The 22,950-nt window shown below is 40.1% G+C and overlaps 1 protein-coding gene across 1 annotated transcript in view; it reads right to left on the bottom strand.

Moving 5' to 3' along the window:
* zcchc24 (zinc finger, CCHC domain containing 24) overlaps positions 1–22,950 on the bottom strand; it is a 54,777-nt gene that overhangs the window by 5,451 nt on the left and 26,376 nt on the right. The window lies entirely within an intron of this gene.

The raw sequence follows: 22,950 nt of genomic DNA, 5'->3' as shown, positions 1-22,950 counted from the left end.
GATGTGTGACAAGCAGGTCGAGTCCCTTTGTCCTTTGACACTTACAGAGGACGTATCATGAAAACACATTTTTTTGTGCTTTTAAACATAAATTAGAGTATCTAGAGTATCTTCTAACCCAGAGGTTTCCAAACTTTTCAGCCCAGCTGCAGAAGCTGGAGACCCCCACTATCCAAGTGTTTAAGCATGTAATAATGCAGCCATGTACTCTCACTGGGCCTTTGCCAACACTAGTGTAAGAGCAACATAAAAGAACACAAAAGCCTTAAAACACAATATTTTACATAATAGATTACTACAATACATGCTGGAAATGACTTGAAATAATTGTAAATTTTACTTTGTTTTTAGAAAGTATCTCTCAACCTTCTCAAAGTGATTTGCGCACCCCCGAAGAGTCCTGACCCCCCACTTTGGGAACCTGTGTTCTAACCCACCAAATTTAAAATAAGTCAGCCTAATCCTTTGTTCACAGTCTCTTTATGTCTTACATCATGAAACTGATGGTTTTTACATCACACTGTGACATCACAATGATTATTATTATTATTATACTACCTGCCTGTCACCTGAGATCTTCACCCATAAATCTCTGTCTACAGCCATGGAAGCATACAGCTGCACTTGAAGACAAGAGAGGGGAGAGAAGGAGCTTGTTTGCATTTAAAGAGACACATCAAACTGGTTTATACAGGGTCAAAAACCTTCCTAGTGCTTGATCCATGTTTTATTTGACCAAAGCACAGCATAGACATTTTATTCAGACCACGGACTGTGTTAAAAGGTGGGGATGGGGTATACTCACATACTCTACATACTCACTACCCATAAAGCACAGCCTCCTCCTTGAAACCATAGCTCAAGAATCTATAACTCGATTGCATTAAGTTCCTAATGGTTAAAAGAAGGAGGGCATGGCTGTGATCCCTGGTCAGAGGGGTGGCTGCATGTACTGTAGTAGGGGTAGACTGATTATCAGCCTGGCTGATTATCGATGCTGATGTTTGGCATTTAGCTGATTATCTGTATCTGCATATTATTTTAATGATAATTGGCCAAAATTAATCAATTTGAAGGTGTGCTACTTTAACTCCACTGCAAGATGTATCTTCCCCCTAGCTTTGTTTTGTTTTTCTTACAGTCTCACCCACAACACTATCTGACTGGCTCGATATCTCAAAACTACCAGGCAATTAACACGGAGGCCTGGGTGGCACTGGCACATGCACTACTTATAATCTGAATCGATATTGTCCCTAAAAAAAGACTGTATCGTAAATACTGTAACTCTCTACTTGCCACAAACCGTAGCTCTTATAATGCTCAATTATTTGATAAAGACATTTTATTTTCCTTAGGTCCCTGCTTATTATGTTGTTGAAACGCCTTTATTATGAAGCAGCCATGCCAGGAAATGTTGTGTTTTTAGTATCAGCTTAACACAACCTCACAGGAGCAAAACAAAACTTATGACTACATAGTGTCAATCATGAGCTACAGCATAATGAAAGACAGTGACTTAGAAACCCATATTTCTTTCGTAGGCATGAGTTCAATAGGTCATCACAGGCTTGTCTGAATGTATGAAGGGGTCAAAGATGCATTAAGCAAGTTTGACTTCATTCTTTTTCCTTTAGGAAAGTCGTTATTCAGCAAGCATTCAGTTAGGATTTATTTATCTGCTATCATGATGTTTAAAATGCTGCTCATTATACTTTGAATGCCAAGCAGTGCAAAGAGTTCAGAATGACAGCTTTAAGAGCTACTCCTGAATCCAGCTGGACAATAATGAATGTTGAGTTTTGACAGCAGGGTGTGTCCATGCTTGTCGTGCTAATATCATACAGCACTCCTACACAAAGTCTTGGCACGATGTGCTGTTGTGTAATTGACATTTACTTCAAATCCAGCTGTTTTAAATTAGTCTTCTGATTCTTGCGAGGGAGATGATTACGAAGAGTCAGTCAGCCATGAAAGAAGCACTAGCTTGAGGGCAATATTGTTGGGAGGAGCTGGAGAATGACTTCATGCTGGCAACTTTATTTAGGCCAGTGTAACAGCAAAAGGGGGAAATTCTCATTTTTTCCCCGAAAAGTATGACACAAACAAATTCTGATGTTGTAAAAGGGTTAATCATAAAACACCCTCCATCTTGCCAAAAGAAACCTAAATGTGTAGTGATTAGTTTGTTTGTTTGAGCCTGTCACGATCAATTTAAAGCTTCAGCATCAAAAACCCATCTCTAGGACTAGAGTCTGCACAGCCGTAATCAGCGTCAGCCTGGGAGTGGTTAATTTGGTCAACGAAATCCTTCCATTTTGTAGAAAACCGCAGTTAATGGTGTAGCAGGGAAGTGTTTTTGTCAAACTTTAAAAATGCTTTCATGCACAGATAGAAATCTGATATGTCAGAGAGAAGTAATCTTAATGCACAGCATGCAACAGATGGCAGCTCTCCAGAAGGTTAGGAAAGGTTTACAGAGTGAAATCAGACCTGCCCGGTCTTCTCCTGCAGGACTTGAGATTGTTTTCATAATCACTTTAACATTGGCTGCAGATTTCGGGGTGGATGTGAAGGGGTACAGGGCGGTGAGATTTAGAGGAGGGGTACGATCTGTTTCCCTGGTATTTCATCCCAGGCTGTGTGTGAGTAATAGAAACTTTAATCAGGAGCATCTGGCGCTGCCCTGATAGACGTCAGCACTTTGCATCAGCACCAGCGAGCCGACGTTAAGTATGAGCGGCTGTGCTTCAATCTGGCCCCTAAACAGCATGACCTCAACCTCACTGTCAGCTTCCCATCTCCCACTGTGACAGCAAGAAAGCTGGAAAATCTGACTTCTGCTGGCCTGCAGCACAACAGTTTATGCAATGTGACAGCTTCATTCTTATGCAATCAATGTGTAATCTCAAAGACAATGCTATTGGATTGGATGTTCTTCTACAAATACGCCAGTTAATGCCAATCAAATGTAATCAGACTGCCATTCTGACTCTTAAACCCTCCAAAATACAGAACTTTATAGGTTCCTGCTGCAATAAAACTAACTATTATTTGAGCTAATATAATAAATCTAGCTTTTCAAACTTTAAAAAAACCCAACATGAGACTGCCTCCCGATCTCTCCAGGAGGTCGAACCTTAACGCTCATTCTTCATATGGAAATATTAACATTGAATTTCCTGCTACAGTTGTTTCTTTGAATGTAAAAAAATATCTCTCCCTGATATTGCAGCCAGGACTCAGCAGGACAGAAACAGCACTTGTCCTCCTCATGACCATTCCTCTCCTACTCCATGCTGTTTCCAAGCTCTGGCCTTGGCCTTTGGCTGTGCTTCATGCTCTGACTGCAGCTGAGTGCTTTCAGTGCTCCTAACAGACATTTTTAAAATGGATTGTTTCTCTGTTTTGGTAGAAGTAGTCTCAATGTGGACGTATAATTTATTAGTTGTGTCCAAGCTGTTTAAAATAGCCTTTAAAGCTCCTGTAAGGACCTTGAAGTTTGTGCCAACTTTGACAACCATTGTGATCAAAGTTGATCTTACCTTGCACATTTGCATGCATTTTTTGAGTGAAAAATTGGATGCTGCTGTTCTTCAATTAATGTGTCACTCTTTAAGAATCATACTGTAGAAAAAAGTATCAAAAAGACTGCCTCAGCAGTGTGTAATAATTATCTATACCATGTGTCAGCAGTTAAAAATTATAATATAGACAAACTGTCTTCTCCCCAATGGTCTTTTGTGCTTTTGTAGATCATAAAAAAGCAAGTATATTAATTTTAGTCTGTTTTATAACCAGTTAAAAACTCTCCATAGGAGACTTAAATACAAGAAAGGCTGACAGAACTAGTGCACTAATAGTGAAATATAGATGTAGTTAACTGATAGTGGTTCTCAAGTTGTCTAACCTCAGGATTCACCTTCACTTCCTTATTGAGAGGTCATTACCCAAATTCCCCAAAGTTTTCAACCATTCAAATGTATTTAATCAAGCATATAGCGTTAGTTCAGGCAGGCCAAGGAGTCGAGCACTGCCATACAACTGAGATCAGCTGATCTTACTCAAGCCTTCGTCAGCTGACAGCCAGCTGATTTGCTCCAAGCAAGCTATTGACTAATTGCACTCATTCTACCATATTTGAACTTCTCTAGCCTGGCTATGCTTTGATGCTCCCTCTGCAAGCTACTTTTTGCAACCCTCCTCCACCCCAGCTCCTCCTCTGTGTTTTATCTGACTTAATCAATGTCATTCTGTTGTCACTGATGCCTGCTCTGCTCTGCGTTTATAGCTACTTCTCTCCTGCCTCAGGCTTTCTATGCACAGTCATGGACGAAAATGTTGGCACCCCTGGAATTTTTCCAGAAAATACATCATTTCTCCCAGAAATTGTTGCAATCAACAAATGTTTTTGGTATACATGTGCTTATTGCCTTTATGTGCATTGGAACAACACAAAAAATCCGAAGGAAAAAGACAACATTGACATAATTTACACAAAACTCAAAAAATGGGCCAGACAAAATTGTTGGCATCTGCAACTTAATATTTGGTTGCACACCCTTGGGAAATAATAACTGAAACCAATCGCTTCCTATAACCATCAACAAGCTTCTTACACCTCTCAGCTGGAATTTTGGACCACTCTTCTTTTGCAAACTGCTCCAGGTCTCTCAGATTTGAAGGGTTCCTTCTTGCAACAGCAGTTTTGAGATCTCTCCATAGGTGTTCAATGGGATTTAGATCTGGACTCATTGCTGGCCACTTTAGAACTCTCCAGCGCTTTGTCTCCAACCATTTCTTGGTGCTTTTTGAAGTATGTTTGGGGTCATTGTCCTGCTGGAACCCCCATGACCTCTGACACAGACCCAGCTTTCTGACACTAGTCCCTACATTACGGCCGAAAATGTTTTGATAGTCTCCAGATTTCATGATTCCTTGCAGACAGTCAAGGCACCCAGTGCCAGAGGCAGCAAAACAACCCCAAAACATCCTTGAACCTCTACCATGTTTGACTGTAGGTACTGTGTTCTTTTCTTTGTAGGCCTCATTCTGTTTTCTGTAAACAGTGGAATGACGTGCTTTTCCAAAAAGCTCTACCTTAGTCACATCTGTCCACAAAATGTTCTCCCAGAAGGATTGAGGCTTACTCAAGTACATTTTTGCAAACTCCAGTCTGGCTTTTTTATGTCTCTTTGTCAGCAGTGGGGTTTCCCTCAGTCTCCTGCCATAGCGCTTCATCTCATTCAGATTACAACGTATGGTTCGAGCTGACACTTTTGCACCCTCAGTCTGCAGGACAGCCTGAATTTGTGTGGAAGTTGACTGAGGATGTTTATCCACCATTCTAACTATCCTGCGTTGCATTCTTTTGTCAATTTTTCTCTTCCGTCCACGTCCAAGGAGATTAGCCACGGTGCCATGGGTTATAAACCTCTTGATTATATTACACACAGTGGACAAAGGAATCTCAAGATCTCTGGAGATGGTCTTGTAACCTTGAGATTGTTCATATTTTTCCACAATTTTGCTTCTCAAGTTCTCAGACAGTTCTTGGCTCCTCTTTCTCTTCTCCATGCTTTGTGTGACACACACAGGCACACAACACAAAGGCTGAATCAACTTTTATACATTCTAACTGGCTTCAGGTGTGATTTCTAGATTGCCAGCACCTGTTACTTGGCACAGGTGAGCTTAAATGAGCATCACATGCTGGAAATAAAATGATTTACCCACAGTTTTGAAAGGGTGCCAACAATTTTGTCTGGCCCATTTTTTGAGTTTTGTGTAAAATTATGTCAATTTGGGCTTTTTTCTTCCAATTTTTTTTATTTCTCTAATGCACATAAAGGCAATAAACATGTGTATGCCAAAAACATTTGTAACTGCAACAATTTCTGGGAGAAATGGTGTATTTTCTGGAAAAATTCTAGCGGTGCCAACATTTTCGTCCATGACTGTAGGCACAGGGAGAGCAGGAACATGTGCTCTCAATATTGATCCCTGTTTTTTGGTATTTTTCTCAGCAAGCAAAAACACAAGTAATTCCACATTGAAACATCAAATATCACATCTAAAATGCATCACTTCTCCTTTACATATATTACACCCACATTAGGTTGCACAACCACAAAGTAATCCAAGACTTATTTGGACATTTGGAGTGATAAATGTGAGTTCTGGACTCACATTGTGGTTTGGCCATTGCAACACGTTGGCTCTCATGGAGGTCTTCGGATGAAAAGCAAATTTTGGTTGTGTAGTCATAAACTTTAGCGCCACAGTTGGTATTTCACATTCCAGTGGACCCCCAAACACGTGGGAACCAATGTCACAATAACATCTGGACTGATGTGCCAGCGCTGCAGGCAGAGGCTGGAGACTGGGAAACACAACTGTCAGGGCCTTGGCTAATGCAGGAAGCTTTAGTTTTCTTCACCTACACACAAACATACAGGGCTTGTCTTTTCATTTACATTGCTGCAGTGGATTACGAATCAAAACCCTCTGCTGTAAACACTAGAAACACTGAGTAAATGTTTTAGTTAGGCTTGATTTCCAGGAAAATAACCACCCTTTAAAGCAACGTGCTCAAAAGATTCACAATACACATGGTAGAATGACTAATTTAATGGAACTGCGTCATCACAGCACACAACACTCTAGAGATGAGGCTGCATGGGAGGATGTGTTTTGTTTTCCCTGTGCTCTCTACAAATAAAACCATTCAAGCCAAAGCCAAATGGACATGTCTGAGCCATTTGGAGCATTTTAGGTGTGCATAACCTGAAAACAAAGATTTAAAATTGGTTCATGGATTTTGTGCCAGGAGATGAGCCGTGTTTGTCGAATCACTTTGACGTTACCGAACTGCATCGAGTCAGTGTTTGATTATGTTCCCGAGGCTAGAGCCCTGCATGTTGTTGAGATAAGGGTCAATGTGGAAGACCATACAGCAGGCAGCGTAGCTCCAAAACAACATCTAGTCAAACCACATCCTCATTTGGTCCAGATCACAGCAGGGACTCATCATATCGCGCGCACCCACTACGGGTCAGTGAACTGCTAAATGAGGCATATACACACGTGATACAAGCATTCATTGATGAAATCGGTACGCAAAACATGGCCACACACAAAGCCCCTCACTCGCTTCCTTCCCTTAGGTCTCGTTTAACACCCAGACACAAATGCACACACTCAAAACACATGCACAAATTCCACATCCAGAGGTTTTCATACACTCCTGAGACACAACTGGAAATTCTCAGTGCATGTTTTTTCCTGCACTACTCCCACTTATGAGTTAGGCTCTTCTACAAGGACACAGATCATTCTTTGGCTTATAATGCAGGATTAATGAGCTCATAAGCTGCATTAAATAGAACAAACAGTGCCGGGAAAAGAGACAGTAAAACAAACAGAAGGACAAAAATACGACACAAGAGGACGACAGGAACAGGAACAGGAGAGCTGATAAAGATATCAAAGGAAAGAGGGCTGCCAGGATAGCAGATTTTTAAACTTTGATATAATTTCAGTATAAATCAAACATAAGAAAGTTCCTGTTTGAATATCTAGCAACAAAAATACAGTCCGAGACACCCATTAAAGAATAATTTCTTGTTCTTAAATGACTCAGAAAGTGTAGATGGACTCCCGTACCAATAAATTGGTACCAACATACAGTACTGTGTAGAAGTTTGAGGCATGTTTGGGCTGAAAATTGAGGCTGCACTAAGGCATGGATTTGGCGAGTAAGTTGCCTGAGGGCACCACTGGGCGATAGGGAGGATTGGCACAACCCCCACAACAGCAGCCCAAGATGCTTTTCAAAAAACAAAGAAAACCCCAAAATAATTTCAGGTGGTATACTCTGCTTCCAGTCCTCTTACAATAAATAATGATATAAATGATAAATAAGTTTTTTAAGGCTTGTTTTTGTGCTGTTCTTATGTCAGTGTTTTTTGGTACTGTTATTTTTGGGGTCCCAGGCTGAAAAGTTTGGGAACCTCTTAAGTAGTACATGAGTTTATATGTTTGGCGTGGTGATATTAAATGTCCCTGACAAACTCGGAAATCCTAGGAAGTAGGAATGTTCCTAGGCGTCAATTTCCCCATTCAGCTAAACGCCAAGATAAATTCAGTTTAACCGACTAGTCTAAAGAGAAGAAAATACTTAGAAAGCAGTCAACTTCATCACAAGGCCATTGTGTTAGCAGGTATGTTGTGAGCGAGATATACTGTGTAGAGAGTAGCTAACATTAGTAGCTAGCTCTGCCAGCCTTCGTTCCTCTTTGCAGATTAATATCGTGCTTTGATATGTGGCGTTTTCACTTCAGTCCAGTAGTTATATGTGAGTTCAACCCTCGACAGCCTACATAGCACTTTGTTTACTTTTAATACTTATAAAGCTGCCATACTGTGCTGTTCCTACTACCAGCTAACTGCTAAGCTTCTCATATTTACATCAGGTGAAAGCTCAGACAGGAAGCGGCAGCGGCAGCGGCTTCTAGTGTCAGGAGGTTCATTACAGTTTAAAAGAGCATTATAGAGCAGGATTTCAAGCTCGTGTCTATAAAGAAATGTAGGTAATTCGTTTAACCGACTCATTAATCTTGCACTTACTAATTTGATAAATGAATTTAACTGTTTAACCGTGCATATCCCTACTAGTTAGCCACTAGGTGGCAACCCCCTCTTGTAAAACGTAAAAACCCTCCAAAGTTTACAAGTGGGCACTTCCAAAAACTTAAATGCCTTTTGAGCTTGTGTCAGACTACCTTTTTTGAGCATCTTACCAAAAACTCCTTCATAATCCCACAGACTTTGAGATGATGGAACTGGAAGTGCTAAAATGCTAAGACACTTCAGGGTTTTAGGACTTATTATTTCACCTCTGTATGCTAAGAAACTAACTTGGCATCCCTTTACTTAAGTAACCATCTATTTTCCATGTTTTGTGCAACAGATTGTTTCAGAAGTTAGGTTACCCAAAGGATTCTTAATCTGCTAGCCAGTTAATGGCGTCTTCAATTATGTGTTAGCATAAAGCTAACAAATTAAGATGTACAGTGTGGCTCATCTGTGAGAAAATTATTTTTGTGGACAATCAAATTTAACTTGTTAGTGACTTTTTAATAGTAATTTAATTAAAATATAAAGCTCTAGTATTGAAAATACATTGAGGTATGTAAAGTTTGACAACCTTTATTTCAACAACCTCCTGATCTTCAAGGATTCTGTTACAAAGGGGGTCTAAAAACCTGCTGCTCCAAAACCAGACTCCAACATCCACAAACACAAAAAGAAAAGTGGACAAATACCACAGTTGCCTGATCCAACTGTTGAGAGACCCTCCAATCAGCCCCCTCTCAGGAGGGTGGAGAAAGGGAAGGAGAAAACTGAGGGAGAGAGGGAAAGGGGAGGACGAGGAGGGGGAGGAAATCTAAATCCAAAGCAGATGGCCTCCATAGGGGCAGAACACCAGAAACACTGAGAGCCATCGTAAAATCGCTGCTCTGCTTTCAATTAGAGCCATACATTTCAGCGACAGAGAGAGACAGAGAAAGAGAGGTGGGGAGGGGGATAAAAAAGCGTTAACTAACCACTGTCGCTCTGCCCTCAGCTACAGTGGATTGGACTCATTATCATGTGGAGGAATGTGATTCTCTGGGGGGTCGGTTTTAAAGACACATACGTTGAAGTAACAGAATATTAGGAATGTCAGGCATGTGCTCTGTTGCAGGTAGATTACTGAATCTGAGGAGGTGTGTTTAAGTGATCCCAGTCTAGACGACACCCACTGTGATGCCTTTAAATTTCAGGGTAATTGAGTTAATACCATGAAATTGATTGAAAGGAATGCAGCCCATGCATGTAACACTTAAAATGCAGTTTGAATATCATTTGGCTCTGCTGTAAATCACAAAAAGTTGTCTTTTACTGACCATTGGAAAAATGCAGTCCAGACCACAGACTGTCTGAGGCCTAAAGGTGATCTCGCGTTTGTTGATCTCACATTCCAGGCAAAGAGTAATGAGCAGCGGACAGACACCAGACTGAATACCCTCAGACACTCGCCCAAAAAACCTGAACCCTTAATCCTCTGTCTCCAGCAACAGGAGAGGTTAGCCTTGGTTTAATATTAGATGTCTCTTCCAAGCCAAACCCAAAAGGAATCATTCTGAGCGTTCAAGGTTGTGGATTTCATACTTCTCTGACATACAAGGGGAGACGTCTACCTTCAGTCAATCTAGGCTGCACATACTGCCAACGAACAACAAATACAAGGAGACAGTGCTGTAAAGCTTGGCTTTTTATGCAAATTTAACATGCCATCCCGTGGTTAGGCCGTAAATACAGGAAAACAAGGGATTTGGTGGGTTTGACAACACTGAGGTTTTGGAAAATGGTCAGTAGCAATTGTATGCAAACACTTTACTGGACAGCATTGGAGGAGCGGAGTCTTTGTTGGAAAATTCAGCTCAGAAACTCATGAATAATGCAGCGTCTGTGAATGTTTGAAATTTCTTCAAATGAAACTAAACATTTAAATGAGAAATGATGGTTTGTGTGACTCAACCAAGAGAGAAGAAAAACAAAGGGTTCGTGCTACACTAGAGAAACAAATGTATCACTTTATAAGTTTATTTACATGGATATGATATTCTATACACCAGCAGCTTGTGGGCCAAATCAGACATTCCAGTGGCCTCAAATGACCCTTGGGTAATTTATTAAGATATTTAAATATGAAACAGTGTTAAAACTAATAATAATCACAGTTGTTATACCAGTTAGAGACATCAGCCCTCAGACTGTTGGCACACCAATGCGTATTTTGAGTCAGTGCATTGGAATGAACACTGCTTATTTAAAAGACCATGATTAATAACTCTATTAATTATTAATAAAAACAGTAATAGTACTGATTGGGTTTATTATAAAGCACTTATTGAAATCAGTTCCACAGAGGAGGCACCAGTAGCCTTCTGGGGCCCAGCCAAATGGGGGGCCCATAGACGTCAGGAAAACCATGGTACATTGTAAAGTTAAGCTGTGATAACCATGCTTTACTTATTAAATTAAATAATAACCACGCTTATCAAAGAAATATTTTTTGTTTATTTACACTGTAGCCTATTTCAAAATGTTAACCCATTTTCTTAAATCAGAGTTACCTTTTTTTGTTTTCAATATAGATGGGCACACTGAAGTAAACCATTTGAAAAGTAATGTCAGATTTCACAGCAAAGCCATAACATGCACACATGCCAGGATGCCAGAAAAAAAGGGAGAAGGAACTGATATAATTTTAAGGGAAAAATAATTAAGTAATTGCAGAAAGAGGCATAAAAGGTGAAAAGTAGTAAAATGTGTAAAAAAAATGCAGAAAAGATGGTGAAAATGAGTTCAAAACAGCAAAAAAATGGCATACAATCAGCAAATATGAGAATGTCAAAAAGTTTAAAAAATGAGCAGAAAAATTGTGAAAAGCAGCTAAAATGTGGCAACAATTAGTTACAGAGGCAAAAATGGGTCAAAAGTGTCATAAAATTGGCAAAAATGGGTCGCTAAAGTTGTAAAAAGGGGTTAAAAACTAGAAAAAAAATGATTAAAAGGGGCAAAAATGGGTGACACAAGAAAAAAACAGTGGTGAAAAGAGGTTAAAAAGTGGCATGAATAAATAATTCATACTTCAGATCCCAATACAGCTTGACACATTTTTCAGCACCAAGATGAGGTAACTGTTATCCTGAATGCTGGCACCAGTGCTACTGATCCAACACACATTCATTAATATCGTCATTATATTACAACTGGGAAGGGCCCATTCTCTGGGCTTTTCAGGGGCCCAGCCAATTCTTTGGGTATGCCTGGTCATGTTTACACTCCATGTACTCAAAACAGCCAGCCTGTGTTCAAATCTGACTTGTGGCTTCTTTTCTGCCATTCCCCACTCTCCCTTCCCAGTTCCACACTCTGTCTACTGTCATATCCAGCCTGGAAGCCCAAAAATAAATCCTGAAAAAGATAACATTAAATATCACAGCTATAAAATACACAACCAATAACCCTCTAGCTAATGGTGATGCTATGGTTAGCATTTATGGTTAACTTCTGGGTCAAAGCGTGGAAGTCCAGGCCAGCCTGGTCTGACTGAAGTGTGCAGGAATAAACTGACCTCTAACCTCACTATCTAGGAGTGTTGGTCTGATTTTGAGAAATTTAATTAATGTAGTTTAGTCAAACTAACATGTTCACATATACAACAGCTGGAATAACGATAATTGCACATGTTTTACTGCATGTAAACTCTTTTATTTTGAATCCATGTAAATGAAGGCTGTTCTGGCTGCATGCTGTAGCTCAGGTGCTCTGACTACTACCCTGCAGCAGCAGTTTCACGCATTAAAAATTTCAACACAGAAAACACCAGTCTTGTCCATTTTGATTTTGCTTGCTTTTGCAGGTCATATAGAGGCAACAATATTAGTTTAAAACCGGTAAAAATTCCCCCACAGGAGCTTTAAGAAAAGGGAAACTCCTACGTATTTAAATTCTAAGCTTAACAGGTCAAACACATCAAAGATAAAAGTAAACTTCCCTTTGTTTTTAAAGCTTTGCCTTTAAAAAGAAAAGTGACTAAATAGGCCTGTTAGAAATGTCAAATGAACAGCAATTTTAAAGTCAAAGCTCTACCTGAGTTCCTGGTATCAGAAGATTATCCCATGTGATTTGATGTTCCCATCACCTAACCATAGACTAACATGAGACTCAGACAGGTCAATGAGTCACAGCATAGGCCTCCCATTCAGCTCTGAGAAATACTCTGTCAAAGGAAAACCTCGGGGTTGTTTTTCAGACCACACCAGAAGGAGTTGAAACGTTTGTCGAGTCATATGGGGCAAATAATACTTGTGCAGCAATTCTCAGTGCGCAGTTTGGTTTGGGTTGACCACATGAAGGCAAATCAGATGTGAGTGATGACAAATATGCAAGGAAGAAACAGACTTTCACACGTACAACTATGCTACTAATCACGAGAAAGGGGAAGAAAAGGATGCCTTGTTAAATATTCAAGTCTTTAACCAACCCTATCTATGTTATCTGACATCACAGCAGCACAAGAATAAAGATCTGAGGATGCACTGGAGTCGTCAGCCTGTGAGTCAGAACTGAGGGCCAAGTGAGGCCGTGCAGATGGCCGCAGCTTCAAGCCTCTCACAAGAATGACACTGTCACCACCTCAGCTGTGTGTCACTGCACAAAGAACAAGCATTTTTTTATCGGCTGTTTCCGCTGCTGGACTAAACAGCTTTAACCCTGGGCCAAAACCTCAGCCAGGTGCATTATGGGGGAACTATTTATCAATCCCACCATGCACTACAAGCTCTAAATACAGCCACTGTTTTCTGTGCGTCCCTCTCTTTTTTCTCGCTGCCATCTTTATCACCTCTCCTCTCCGGCTCCTTTGCGGGTGCAGCTGTCTCCTTCTAATGCTTGTAAAGAAAAGTGGCCGAGGCTGAAAGTGACAAGAGAAACAGGTGGGCTGTTTAAGTGATAAATTTGCCCCTGATCGAGCACAATGTACCTCTGTTTGCAAAAACAATGTCTCTGGAAGAGGACTCAGCAGAAAACCCAGATAATGCACTCAAGCTGCCATAGAATGGAGCCTGCTTAAGGAAACATGCAATCAAATCACTGAGAAAAACAAATATGTTGATTACAGTCAGATGTATTTAATGAAAGGCTCAATTCTGTGACTAAAACCTAGACTTAATGACCTTAACGTCACTGTGCATTGCATGTGTCACCCAAATTAATGAGAACAATGTTGTGACACTCTGGTATCTCAGATCAGCATGTGCAAATTAGTTGGAAATTGCTGTAGAGTTATTACAAAGCCATGTTTTTCAACTGTCCCAGATAAAGCTGCCTTAATCCTGGCTAGCTGGCTGCAGCCCCAAACTGCTGGGCTGCTCCCAAGCGTTCCGAAGCGCTCCGATCACTAGCTAGCATCTGGAAACCATCAATGTAAACAAAGGAGCAGCGGAGGAGCTCAGGCCCCGCTCCGCCTCTCTGCATCCCCCAGGACATCACTCAGAGAGAGCAACACAAGAACACCAAACCAGGCCCCCTGAAAAAACCTGTGTGGGTTACAAGTGTGTCGTCTCTTGTGTTGTCCTCATCTTAGGATCTGTGTTTGCTTTGGCTGCAGTTCAGAAAGAGATAGATTTACAGATAGAGTGGATAGGGTTCAGTCCACAATGTTAGCTTTGAGTCTTCTGGAGTTTTTGTTTGGTTTGCTCATTAACTGTAGCATTTTCTGATAAGGTTTCTAATTGCTTTAATGTGGTTTCAGTTAGCGTGCTAGCCTTAAATGCTACAAGGGGGGCAGAGAGGCAGGGACCTGGATGTGGTTTCAACCTGGTTCTCCTCTGTGAAACATCAAAAAAGATCAAAGCATCAATCTTCCCTGATCCTTCTCTGAGACACGACAAGGAAATATTTCCTCAACTTTTCATAATAGTGTTCCAGTAACCGTAGATCTATTAATCCTGTGGTCAGGTCTTTTTTCAAAACAGCTGGAGCCTCAGAAATGTGGTTCATGGAGCTTTGAGACATTAAACCTCAAACCTTAGCACACTAAATGTTGCTTGTAAACACAAACCACAAAGGACACAAGTGTTTTTAGTGCCTTTAACCTTTAAATATGCTGGTTTCCACTCTGCACAGGCTTCATTGTGAATATGTGCACATATGGATAAATATCAGTGAATTAAAGCTCCCGTGAAGATCTTTCTGGTGGTGTTGATTTTGGCACCCCCTGTGGACTAAAGGGTATGTCTTATGTCTGTTTCCTATACATGTATACAGTGCCTATAAAAAGTATTTACCCCCTTAGATATTTTACCCTTTTACTGAAGTCATAAATCAAAGTCAACATAAACTGGCTTTTTTTAAACAAAAAAAAAACTCTTTAATGTCAATGTGAAAACAGAGTCCTACAAAGTGATACCAGTTAAATAGAAAATAAGTAATGTAAAGTGTCTGCATAAATATTTACCCCCTTTAGAGTGAATGACCTAATTCAACAGAGGTCCAGCAAATCGGTGCTAGTAGTAATCACCTGAGTTCAGTCAATCTGTGACACCTGTGTCTGGAAGATCCAAGCACTGATTGATCAGTAATCCTGGCTACCATTATACCATGAACAAAAGAACACTTCAAGAGAAAAGGTTATGTAAAAGTCTAAGTCAGGGTATGGATACATAAAAACCCCAAGGCACTGAACATCCCCTGGAGTTAAGTTTAATCCGTCATCAAGAAATGAAAGGAATATGGCACATGTGTAAATCTGCCTAGATCAGGCCATTCTCACAAACTGAGTCACCGTGTAAGTAGTATACGAGAGAGGCCACCAAGACACCTATGACTACTCTGAAGGAGTTACAAGCTTCAGCAGCTGAGATGGGAGAGACTCTGCACACAACAACTGTTGCCTGTGTTCTTTATCTGTCAAAGCTTTACGGGAGAGCGGCAAAGAGATAGCCAGTGTTGAATAATACTCATATTAAATCTTGACAAGAGTTCACCAAAAGGCATGTGGGAGACTCCATTGTCAAGTGGTAGGAAAGCTCTTAGGTCTGATGAGACCAAAATGATTCTTTCTGGCCATCAGACAAGACAGAAGCATGTTGGTGGAATCATCACGCAGTGGGGATGCTTCTTGGCAGGGAGCTCTGGAAGGCTTGTAAAGGTAGAGGATGAACTGAATCCAGCAAAATATAGAAAAGTCCTGGGGTACTATCTTATTCAGTATGCAAGAGAGCTGCAGCTTGGGGGAAGATTGATTATCCAGCAAGACAATGACCCAAAGCATACAGATAAACAGATGTGATTTAAAGACAACAAGGTGAATGTTCTGGAGAGGCAAAGTCAAAGCCCATACCTCAATCCAAGAGAGAATTTGTGGCTGGACTTGAAAAGGGCTGTGGTCCCTGTGCAACCTGACAGAGCTTGAGCAGTTTTGCAAAGTAGAATGGAGTAAAATTGTAGTGTTCAGATGTACAAGCCTGATAGAGACCTATCCACACAGAGTCAGTGCTGTGATTGCAGCCAAAAATGAATTTACTAAATACTGACATGAAGTCACTTATTTTACATTATATATTTTCATTGAATTTATATCACTTTGTACAGATCTGTTTCCACTTTGACATTAAAAAGAGATGTTTATAGGCACTGTGTATTGTACTCTAAATCATATTGTAAGTTGCACATTCAGCTGTTTTGTCTTCCTTTAAATGTCAGTTCTAACACTGAATTGGAACTGGAACTAACATAATTATGTCACTGATTAATCTGCCATAGGTTTAATGTAATCATAACTTTGCACGCAGTCTACAAGCCTGGGTATTTTTCTTAAAACTAATCCTGAAAATTACAACACGTTGACTTTATTAGATCAACATTATTGTATGTTATATGAAAGTTGTAAGAAAATTCACACTAGATTTTTACATTTGAAGAAACTTAAAAACAAAATATCACATGTAGGTTGCCATTTCCGTTCAATGGACTCTGGATAATGATGTCAAATGATTGCATTGTTCTTTTTACATACGTTTCATCATTGAAGTGCTTTTTGATTTTAAGATAAGAGAACTATTAAGAAGACATTGCTGTAAAACCACATGTGAATTCCTTTTTTACTGCTATCAAAATAAAGAAACATATCAGAGTTCATCTAAAATAAAAAAAATGTTTATCTAATATAAGGACAATATATCTTTACCTGCAGTTTCATTTAATATACAAGAGAATAAACAGATATTTGAATAGATTTTAATTTCACCTCATTAGTTCTTTGTGTGCTGACAACCAGAGCATGTTACATCAGTTCTTCTTTCAGGGATCTATTTCTTTTGACTGATAGCAAATATGCCCACATAAATATAAGACTTCAAAGCACACTGACATGTACACAGTCTATCTTTAGGTCTGAAATGTACTTATATATTGATGAAGTGGACACACAGACACAGATAGGTTGCATAATTACAAAGTATGACTTGTCTTCTAAATTCTCCATCACAGGTCTGTCGCCCGGGTGTCTGAACCTGCACCCATGTGGGCCAGGGTGCTATTCTTAAAAAAGGTCTCATATTATGGAAGCTCTTTATTTTAGCTATTCAGATGTGCTTGACATTTCATAACACTATAAAAAGCCATTTACTAGGACAGTTGTGTCCCGGTCTAAAAATTCTCAGGATGTATTTGTGCTTCAGAAAGTCTTTTGCTGCATTCAACATCTCTGGTGAGAGGTGAGGACAGGGACAAAGAAAGATAAAAACATGTTGTGTGGAAAGAAAACCATACTAATTCTAGTATATAATCAAGCTAGGAGCATGAACCCAACACAAAACACCAGTGCCGTCTATTTAGGGTGGAGCATTTAAATAAATGTAAATATTTTTAAGACAGCAGCATGCTCAGGGTTACACATTTTTCCCTTGTGGGCTTCTGGCTTCAACCCTTGAGGTTAAAAGTCTTTATAAATGGGTTTGTTATCTCACTGTGATACAGAAGGGAAGATTTCAAGAGGACAACCACTCCAACTGTTTTAAAAAATAACCACAAGTCCATTTCCAGCTCCATGGTGACGCCAAAATAGTTCATTCTAGGAAATGGCCTCTGCTTGGCAGCATAAGTGCTCTCCCTGTGTGTATCTGTGCGTCTGTGAACTGTATGTGTGTGTTTCTACTGGACAAGACTGATAGTGTGCCACTGCAAACACACTCACACAAAAATGCTTCCTGAAATGATCCTAAAACAGAACGAGGTTGAACATTTTTCTCTATCAAAGTCCTGTAACAGGTCAGGACATATCACTGCGTGTTTAGTCTGTTCTCTGACATGCTGAGATATCACACGGGGAAAAGGTAAATCAAGACAGCTGCTCCAAAGATAAAACATCCCACAGCTGTCAGTCAGCTTGATAAGTGGAGAGGCTCTGCCAAAAAGAATCAGAAAGAGGAATTTTGTGCTTTTAAATGTCATGAATGCCCACTGAGATACTGCTGAGGAGAATACCAGACAGTAAAACTGTTAGTTTCAATCTTACCTGTACTACTGTATGACAAATAAAACAAAACTGAACTGATCCTACTAAAATGCAAGATTATCAACCTCCCTTAAAAACAGCACCCCCCCGCCATGTACTTTCTTTCCCTGGCCCATAAACATCCACACTTTTTTGACTTTTAAACCTATTTTAAGTCCATTTCCAGGGTGAGTGAGGATTCAAACTGTTTTACAGAACAATGCAGCAATTACTTCTTCAAAAATGGAAAATCTGACATCACAATATGCTTATCTGTTGATTTAGATTAAAGCTAATCTTATTTAAGTCTTCTTTAATGATGTTATTGCTTACAAATGAAATTTGGTGACCTGCAATTTCTGTTTGTTTTGATAAACTGGAGGTCGAGGTCTTGTGTTATGAGTCATTGTAAGGCAGCTATTTTTTATGTTATGACATTTGATATACTGGTGTTTGATTTTTCCCACCAAAATATGAGAGGGATTTCATTTTAATGAAATTCTTCCATTTGATGGTGACGGTGCATTTCACAAAATGGCAGTAAAAAGCATGAAACTGATGGGTTGCTCGTAGTTTAAGTAAGGCCGCACGTAAATGGGGAAAAGGAGGAGAGCTCTACGGGGCCCAGTGATATGGGGGGCCTATGAGGTCGGCAGATTCTAGTCCGTCGTAAAGTTAATCTGTGATAAGCAAAAAATTACTTCAATTTAGCTATGCAGTAGTAGAAATACCTTTTCTGGTAATCTTAACAATGTGGATGGGCACACCTGGACCATAATGTCAGACTTCATAGCTAAACTATGATGTGCACAAATAAAAGATGCTAAAAAATAAGTAGAAACAACTGAGGGCTCCTAAAGGAAAATAAAGAATAACTGAAAAAAAATAGTTAAAAGTGACGTGTGAAGTGGCGCAAATTGGCAGGGAAAGTGGTCACAGGGGTTACAGAATGGAAAAAATGGGTTGAAAAGAGAAAAGGAGGAGCAAAACGGTAACAGAAATTGATTAAAAGTGGCAAAAATGGCCAGATAAAGTTTTGAACAGGGGTTATAGAGTGACAAAGATGGGTAAAAAGTGGCAAAGAAGGGTTAAAGTGGCAAAGAGGTTGCAAAAATGGCTAGATAAAGTAGTGTATAGGGGCTAAAGAGTGGCAAAATGGTTTAAAAGGACAACAAGTATCTAAACTGGGTTTAGAGTGCCAAGATTGTTGCAAAATGGCAAGAGATAATAGTAAAAAGGGACTGAGGAGTGGCAAGCATGGGCAAAAAGATGCAAAATGGGTAAAAACTGGCGACAAATACATAGAAATTGGTTAAAAGAGGCGAACATAGTCAGAAACAAGTAGTGTATAGGGGTTAAAGGGTGGCAAAAATGGATCAAATGTGATTTAAAAGGGGCAAAAAGTATGCTATGAGCAGAAGGAGAGCAAGAAAGCTCGCAGTGGTGAACGAGAGCTGCCCCACTGTGTCACAGCCTCTAACTAACAGCTATTGCAGTTGGCAAATGTGCTTTTATGCAGATTTATTTTCAGTTCACCTCAGTGAACATATACTGCAAGCTTTCTTGACTTTATTTATGTCAAAAAGTTACAAAATGTGGCCTGAATGTGTGTTAAATATTGTAAAAAATAACACAAAAATAATTACTTTAAAAAATTGTGAATGTATGTCCAAACAGTTGAGGCCAGAACATACTCAAGCATACTGTGAGCGGAGCAGACTGTCCGCAGTCATCAGAGCTTCCATAGTCGAGCACACTGCTGCGTAGTAGTTTCCTGTGAAATTTACGTGAAATCCTACATTTCCCACAGTCCTTGTGCGTTGTTTACATTTTTCTGTCATGGTGTCCTATATCCACGAAGCCCGCTGGCTCTGCAAAGCAATGAAATTAAGAGACGGTGGTATGTACAGCCATTAAATGCCACAAGAGACGAGGAAGGGGAGTATGCCATGTTGGTGAAGGACATACGAAGTATTGATGTGGAAAAACAATTTCAATACTTCCAAATGGCACGTGAAAACTTTGATGATATAGTTGGGTGCCTAGCCCCACTCCTTCTCCACTCTGGGAGTCACCGCTCACCCGTCAATGCTGCACAGAGGAACAAAATGCAGGTCGGTGTCACATTTTATGTGGGTCGATGTGAAAAATACACGCTGAGCAGTGTTTTGTGTGGCACCAGTACGCGGAGTCTGTTCCGCATACGTTCCGCCTGAGTATGTTTGGGCCTTTACTGTGCTGTAACGACAGGTTCAGGGTCATAAAGCCTTTATTTTAAGAAATCATACATCAAATTACAGACAGTATGATGTCTGATGCTTTTATTTTGAAGTTGGACAAATGGTGCTTTGAATTGTTGAACCTTTGATGGTAATCAGCCTACCAGTTCAACCCCCTTGTTCGAACAAATCAAAGCACATCATTTCAACCCCATAATGTATATGGGTATTAATATTACACCACTACCCCCACTTGGCAAAGAAAGCAAATACACCCTGCTGAATAAGAAAAGTGAAAGACAACCAAAAAAAATCTTTCTGTGGGAAACTCCCAGAACCTTGTCCATCTGCCTATTTCCTCACTCCTCATCCATGACAAAGTGACAGAAAGGAAAATAGAAAGAGGGTGTTGGGGTAAGATGAAACTAATCAAACTGATTTTGGCACTCATGTTTGCTGGCATCACATGCTGTTAAAATGCGCTGCAAGGCTTAGCCTAAAACTATTAAAATGAACGAGCTATAAGAAAATATCTACCTCTGGACAGTGTGTGCTGGTGAAGACAAGAGCTATTAAGACAAAAGTTACCTTTGTGCCAGGCTGTAAAAATGTTTATTTCTCTTGTACAAATCAGCATTTTATCATGGTTGTTAATAGGGAATCCATGGCTTTTGCAGTCTGCCTCCAGTGGACACTCAAGGAACTACAGTTTTGACACTTCTACAATAGCTCTGTTTTTTATACTAAATGTTGCTGCTATATTTGACTAGTAAAATCAAATACATATACAATATAACAGTACATCAATTCTACACTATTTATAGTCTTTTCTTAAAGCGATTAATATCAAATTTCTGTTGAAAACAACGGCCCTGATTCTTTTAACAGCCTTGCCTTACAAGTCAAGCAGGCAGTATGGACATATGAACATATGTGTATGTGTATGTGGTCATATGAGTGTGTCAACATTTTTCTCCTCAGTAACAGCCCCACGTCATTTGTGTCCAAGACAGCTGCAGAGGCATATCACCATGCCAGCGCTCTCTTTGCCAAAATCCTATTCCCAGATTCCTAGATTTCCACAACCCGGCTTCCTTAATTGTTCACCGATCTCGGTGTCATGTTCTTGGATGACTGATGGATACCCCTGAGAGTTTAGCGTGTGGGTGTTTTCCTTCATACCAATAACAGCCTCTTGTTTTAAAATCTGATGTTTTTGACAGAAAACTTTCTCACTCTTCATGCTTCATTCATAGAAAACACAAATGCCGGCCAACTGGGCCCTTGGAATCTGTCCTGGTTGAACCCAGCAACACCGATCTATCAACTCATCAGCTTTTCGCAGACGTAGGATAAGTTTACCAAAAGTCCTACACACCGTATTTACAGGGCGTTAAGGGCTAATGCTAAGTGGGGCCGTGGGTGTGAATTTCCTCCCCCTCTGCCCTCTCCTAGCCCTGGACTTATCCACGGTCCCAGTAAGCCTAAAAGTTGTGCAGCTGCACGGCAGCGTTGGGTTACCCCGCCTTGTGAATGACAAGAGCAGGTTGGATGTCATACTGGGGCATACAGAGGTGCACAAAACATCTTGTCATCTGCCACAGGAAGATCATTCTGCCGCTGTCTATGTTTGAACGTGATGCCTGTGTGCATATGTGGGTTGATGTATTTGTGAGTGTCTCTGTATATTTCTGTACGTCTCCCTGCCGGATATACTGTACACGTGTGCGGCTAATCTCAGTCTCGATGCTATATCCGACCTATGGCCCTATATGGATGCTAAATTCCCCATCTATAAAGGCTCTTTCTTTGAATAACCCCTCAGAAATAAAATATGGTGACAGGTAAGGTGCCACATCTGTTTTTAAAAGCGGTTGTCTGTCGGCTGTGGCACTATAAAAGAGAGAAGCAGCATGACTCTAGCATCCCTGATAAGCTTTATCTGTTTACAGCTCTCTCTCTCTCTCTCACTAACCTGATTGAGTGAGTGTTAGAGCAGAGACAGACGCAGGGCCTTCAGAGGCTTTCGCTGCGACTGGAAGGAAGATCAGGGGGTCAGCCTGTGAAAACATTCCCATGGCGCACCTCCCCCTCACCCTCATCCCTGCCAGAAACTTCCCGACATACTACAGGGCAGTGTGTACAGTCAGAGGAGGCATAGAAAAAAAGTATCTGAAGAGAAATGCAGCTTATTTTTTCACTAAGCAAAGGGTCAGTCACCAAAACCTATTTTCAAATTGAACGTTTACTGAAGTAACCACATAAGTTTTGTGAAAAGACCTAAAATTCAGCTCCAGTTAGAGAGAACAATTTGTGGTAGTAAAAAAAAGTAAACACAAAAATAAAGGATGTTATTTCTTCAACAAACATGTTATTTATACCTCACACACTGGGATAACAATACCCAGACGTAAAAATAATATCAATACGTCTGATATATGATATCTGAGTTTCAAATTTTTACATTACTTAAGTAAAAAAATTGTCACTGTTACCTGGTCAATACCATGGTGAACATTTTTAGTGAAAAAATTGCAGGTAAACTTCAGCACAATTCCTTCATTGCACCATGTTTTTGGTTGAAGATATAGTTGAAGATGTGAAGTGTTTTTTTTTAGT

The sequence above is a fragment of the Cheilinus undulatus genome, linkage group 6, assembly GCF_018320785.1.
Source record: "Cheilinus undulatus linkage group 6, ASM1832078v1, whole genome shotgun sequence".
In the NCBI taxonomy this organism is placed as follows: Eukaryota; Metazoa; Chordata; class Actinopteri; order Labriformes; family Labridae; genus Cheilinus; species Cheilinus undulatus.
Note: the sequence above shows the minus strand (reverse complement) of the source record. Positions and strands in the feature narration are given on the sequence as shown.